This window comes from Falco biarmicus, chromosome W (assembly GCF_023638135.1).
Source record: "Falco biarmicus isolate bFalBia1 chromosome W, bFalBia1.pri, whole genome shotgun sequence".
NCBI classification, from domain to species: domain Eukaryota; kingdom Metazoa; phylum Chordata; class Aves; order Falconiformes; family Falconidae; genus Falco; species Falco biarmicus.
The window spans coordinates 6,057,131-6,063,130 of record NC_079310.1 but is presented as its reverse complement, the minus strand read 5'-3'; positions in this window follow the sequence as shown (position 1 = coordinate 6,063,130).

Sequence of the window (6,000 nt, the reverse complement as noted above, 5' to 3'; positions counted from 1 at the left end):
CCCATTTCACACTATCTCTCCATATCAATCCCCCCTTTTCGATCAAACTAAGTAAATTCTTTTACTTAAGCAGTCTTCCCGAATGATATAAAGCATCATACATAAGCGTTACCCTTTTAAACATTCTCCAAACCCACAAATATAATGGTTAGTATTAAGGAAATTCCTAAACTGATCAATAAGATCACAATGGGGTGTACCACAGCATTAAGAATTCCTGTTGCAGAAGGTGACCAGCCAATGAGAGTATCCCACCAATTATGGTTTCCATCAGGAAATGATTTACATATTCATTACAATTCCGGGAATTCATTTACATATTCCGCTCCTGCACAATGTCCTTGAGGAGTGGTCGCCTGGGGGGTCTTCAGGATGAAGATCAGGAGTCTTCCTCCAGTGAACCTTTTTTACCTTCTTGTTTCTGTGCAGACTCTGTTCCTCGATAGACTAATGAGCATGATTCAAATTCCTTGTTTAGGTAGCGTTATATACACAACACAAACTTAGGACCAGATGGCCCTTATAAAGATAACGAATCCAAGGACCTTGTGTCTAGTACATCCGTGGTGCTGACACTAAGGGTCTTGGTGTATTCATCATGTTGACAATAAGGGTCCTTGAACACCTCCCAACTTTGGATAATTATATATAAGCACATCATTTTCTAAAAAAGTAGTATACCATTCATCACTCATTGTACGTAGCTCATTATTCAATCCCCCCTGTTCTAAAAACTATCATTATGCTCTCTGATCATTATGCTTTCTGATCATTCTTCGACAGCACCAAACAGAACATTGAAGTAATAAGGAGTACGTAATTGCCAATCTATTCCCAATACTGTTCTCACTTGTTGTACTATTTTGGCACAAAAGTGTGAGTCTCTATTGGAAGAGATTGTTGCCGGAACCCCAAAGCGGGGGATAATTTCATTTAACAGTCCCTTCGTTACCTCTCTTGCTTTATTTGTTCAACAAGGAAAGGCTTTTGGCCAACCTGAAAACATATCAGACATAACTAATAAATACTGGTCCCCCCCTTTTCTTGGGAGTTCGGAAAATCAGCTTGCCACTGTTGTCCTGGATAATTTCCTCTACTAATGTTCCCTAGTTTTATTTTATTTGCTGTATTGGGATTATTGCGTAAACACATTTCACATTGCTGAGTCACCTGTTTTATTACAGTATACAAGTTTCGCCCTATCAATTTCTGATTTAGACTTTTATATAAAGTATCAGCTCCCCAATGCGTCTTATTAATAATAGGGCTGTGGTCCATATTAAATTGGATGGTACCACTATACGACCATCCCTTAAATAAGTCCACTTATTTATTTTTATTTTATCATTCATGTCCTGAATTACCTTATAAGTTTTCTTTAGAATAGTTTGGCTCCTGAACTGTACTTACAGTTTGGATTTTATCGACTGGTATTAAGGATAATTCCTCCTTTCCTACCTCCTCTGTTACTTGTCTGGCCTCATGGTCAGCCAGGTGGTTTCCAATTTCCAAATCAGTGCCTCAATGGGCCATCTTATGTTCTTCCTTCCTGGATGACCCTCTTATAACAGAGGGGGCCATTCCTCACATCAAGGTCTGGCATGGCATATGTTCCCACCGCTCAACGCCTACTGGGTTGCAGCCAACAGCTGAGCTCAAGATTCTTCTTGGTGGCAAACACAGAGGCCAACCCAGTCTTGCCCTTGACTATGGTAGGAGGCACCTGACCAACCTTATTCCTTGTACTTTGTTGTCAATGCAGAGTTTCACCTGCACATCCCATAACAAGTCACTGTCACGGCAAAACACACAGATTTACATTAGTAGAGCTACTACAGAGTGTATTTTATCTCAGTTTTTCTGCCAGTATCCCCACAGCCTTGCTGACCAAGGGATATTGTTTTTATCTGAACTGAGCAAGCCTCCCCCTTATCATTTTTACTGTAACAGGTAAAGCATTTTTCACCTTTCCTGGATTTTCAGATACACCTGGTTAAAAGTTTCTTTTACTTCAGGGAGGTCCTCTTTTCCACTTTTCTGTTGAATTAAAGATAAGCTCAATATTTCAATTACTTGATCATTTTTAACTTTTGGTTTCATTTCTCCTTCTTTAAACGTCTAGATGTTCTAATAAATCTCATCCCAACAAAGATTTTGGTGAATTTGGCATTCTTATTTGTTTTCTTAGTTTGTACTTTAAAGGTTTCAGGATGTTTTCCTGGTGGCCAGCAGCTCCCACAACTGTAACAAATTATATTTTTTTTCTCTGAAGTTTAACAAATAAGTTGTTTTTGTATTCACTAAAATTCCACCTCATACCCATTGCCTGCCCTAAAGGGGCCGTTACCGGTCCTGTTGTACTGCAAATGCTGCAGCAATTGGGGTGACCTTGTCAGGTCCCTCTGCTCAATTGTCAGCAATAGCAATCCCCTCCTCCTTACCAGCAGAAGGGTTCGGGGCAGGAGATGCTCTTCCTGCTCTGCAGGTTACACAAGCCTGCCTCTGCTACAGCACTTCTGTTTTAACTCTTTCTTACCCTGAATGCAAAACTGCTACTTGTTGCTTTAAGTCTGTGTTCTTACACATCATGCCTTTGCAGGCAAACAGCAAACATCATGCCATGCATCCCAGCATGGCTCAGTCGCACCTTCGAGGGGGTACGGGGGTTTGTACAAACTCACCCCAACGCTTTCACAAGGTCTTTGATTCTCCACACACACACGCCTCAGGTTTTACATACATCAGTACAAGTTCTTATCTTACAACGTGTTTCATTCTGGTTGCTCCACAGAAGGAACCACAACCTGAGCTTTTAACACAAAAATTTCAACAAGAACATCTTTCTAGTTTAGGTCTCAGTTGTTTTTGTTGGTTTTTTTTTTCTGTCCTTTTCTAGAGCCATAATCAAAGATCAGGTGATGTTAATCCTGTACTCTTTCTAGTGCTAGTACCATAGGGTCCCGAGGGGGTACTAATCCACAGTCCTTTTGCCACTCAGGTTTGTCCCGGAGGACGAAGAACATGTCTGCATATGATACTTCGTCCTATTTTCCTTCTCTCCTCAGAAACATTAATTGCAGGAGAGTGTTATAATCTAATGTTCCTCCCTCCTGAGGCCATTTCGCATCACTCCCCAATTTATACAAAGGCCACCACTGATTACAATATTTAACCAATTTCCTTCTATTTTCGGTGCCACCCTGTCCTATGATATCCCTCCAGTGTTTTAATATACAACCCAAGGGCGATTTTTCACAGGGCTTACTTCTTCCATTTCCCATTTCACAATTTTAATTACTTTGTTTTCTCCGGCCGCCTTAGCCACCCAAGGTCGGAAACGCGGATAGAGCTCCTTACTCGTTTTGCACTCAAACGCGCATCTCAAGCACTCTTGCACTCACACTCAGTCAAAATAATTAAGCTATACACGGAAAATCAAAATGCGCATCTCAATCACACCATTCACACTCTCCGGGCAGCCCTCAGGCACACAAGCAGTATGTTATACGGTACCGTGCACTTATGTACAACTTAGGAACACTGACAGTTCACAAAGTATGCATTTCAATGAGCAATTGCCAAAAAAACAAACAACAAACAAAATACCAATTTCTCCTGGTCTTGAGCAGAGTGTTAAGTTTTCCGCTATTTGCCACGAATTACCAGAGTATTATTATTTTTCAACATACATTTCATAACTCCAAGTTTTGAACATGTAACAAGACAACACATAGAACAGACAAGACACAGAGCGCTATTTCAGTTGTTACATTCTAGGAATTCCCCAAATCTTAAGACAACCTAAAGGAAGTTTTTAGCTTCCCAGATCTTTATGAAGTATTTAAGATTTTGTTACTCCCATGTTTTCCTTTTTTTGGTTTGGTTTTTTTTTTTTGGTTTTTTTTTTTTTTTCCTACGCAAAAGTTTCCCTTTTACTTTTGCTGTGAGGTCCCTCTTGTTCCTGTGAGATTCCGCCTTATTCCGTCCCGCCCCCCGCTTTCCGTCACGAGGCCTCCGGGCTTTTAGGAATGGCAGTAACCTCGGGTTTGCTCGATCTGCCCTCAAGATCGCTAGCGGCCACCCCTTGGTCAGCAACCCCCCTCCCAAGGTACCTTTCCTCCTGGGGACTACGCTGCGCGCCGGACGTCTCCGTGCGTCTCACCAGCCGCCCCGTTACTAAACATACCGTTTTATCCGTGGATCCAGGGGTTTCTCTTCTGCTCCCGGGTGAACAGCTGAGAAGAGGAGGCTCCTCCGAGGAAATCTCCCGGGGCGCGCCTAGGAGCGTCCGCTCCACAGCTGGTCCCTCAGCCGAGCAGAAATCCTCCTGCCTGGCTCGCCAAACTGACTGCGGAATTGGACTCTATAACTCGAAAGTTATAAAGTAGGTATGTTTATTGCGCGCAGATGCACGGGGGATCGCTCCTCCACAAGCGTGCATGCCCAAAGTGACGAACCATCTCACATTTATACAATAAAACAAATGAATATTCAATTAACGCCTATACATATCCCTTACCTAAACCCGCTTACTCTCGCTTTGTATGTTAATTAGCTTATCAGTCCTTTGCCTGGAATGTGGTGGTCCTGCAGGTCTGCAGGTGATTCATGTCCTTGTGACCATCCGATCTTCTCCAGCAAGAAGCCTTAGCACTCCCTTCCTCTAGATAACATTGGAATGTCTCTCATCCTTTTTATAAATAGCCCCTTTGTTAGAGGAAGAAGGGCAGGCGTCTCCTCAAAGCTGTGTGCCTATGTGACCAGACACCACACCCATGACCAATCACCATACCCACATTCCTTGGGCAGACATATACAATCACAATCGATGTCCATTGTCCCCATTTCACATTATTTCTCCATATCAATAACACCCCTATCACAATTATTTCCCAAAAATAATACCTTAACCCAATATGAATGGTTTTCATTTCAATTTGAGGAACACATGTGAAATTGTCATTACAGCAGTCTAAGATTGTATGTAGCCAGGCTCTCTCAATCAAATAAATACAGAACTAAAATGGGTTCACTTTTGTATTCAAGTACAACAAAGACTATTAACACTTGGTATTTTATTTGGATAATTGATGTTATTTAAAATAAAGTTTCCTACAGAACTCTGGTAAAATTTGTTGTAAATATGATCCATAAAAATGTTGGATTTCAGAAGATTAACTGGGGCTGGGAATCAGTATGAAATCCCCTTCACACCTGGCCTGTTGACAGAGCTGGCATTTCAGAAGCTTTCAGGTCAGCCACATGTGGCTGACCTGAACGGCCTATGGCAGCAGCAAAACAACACTGCACAGGCAGCCAAAAGCCAGCAGCCTCCCCAGCACGGAGAGCTGCCCAGCCACAGGCCATGTGCAGAAAAGCTGCTAACACAGGCTTCTGGGGTCAGCAACCTGTGCTGCCCAGGGGCGCTCCAGCAGAACCAAGCAGCTGCAGGAGCCATGCTGCAGCCCTAGAGCACAGGAGTATCCACAGCTCCTGCTGCCTGACAGACTGTAGGATCCCAGAAAGAAGTCACCCTCAAAACAAGGCAGCAACCACAGCAGCACTTCTCATCCCACCAGGTCTCCAGCCATCTGCAAGCAGAGTAGGAAGCCTGACAGCTCTTCAGTATCAGAGTCCTTACCAGGCTGCTGCTGTCCAGAACCATCTGGAGGCAGCTCAGGGAGTCTCTGGCTCAAAGCACAACCACCAGTTTTGGCTCTGCCTCTACACTTCTCCTCACAAGCTCAGTATCTGGCAGCAGCTAGCACAAGGAGGCAGAACAACCTCTGACAAAAAGTTAAAGCAGTGCCAAATACCAGGTACATAATCTGATCTGAGAACCTAAGGAAAAGCCCTAAGGTCTTAAGTATGACCAGGGATGTAGTCATCATCTCACCAGCTAACAGCAGGGCAGAGTCCAGCCTCGCACCAGCTGGACCCTGGATCCCACATCCAGGCCAAGTTTGTTCATACCTTGACAGGAGAGAACAACAGTACCAG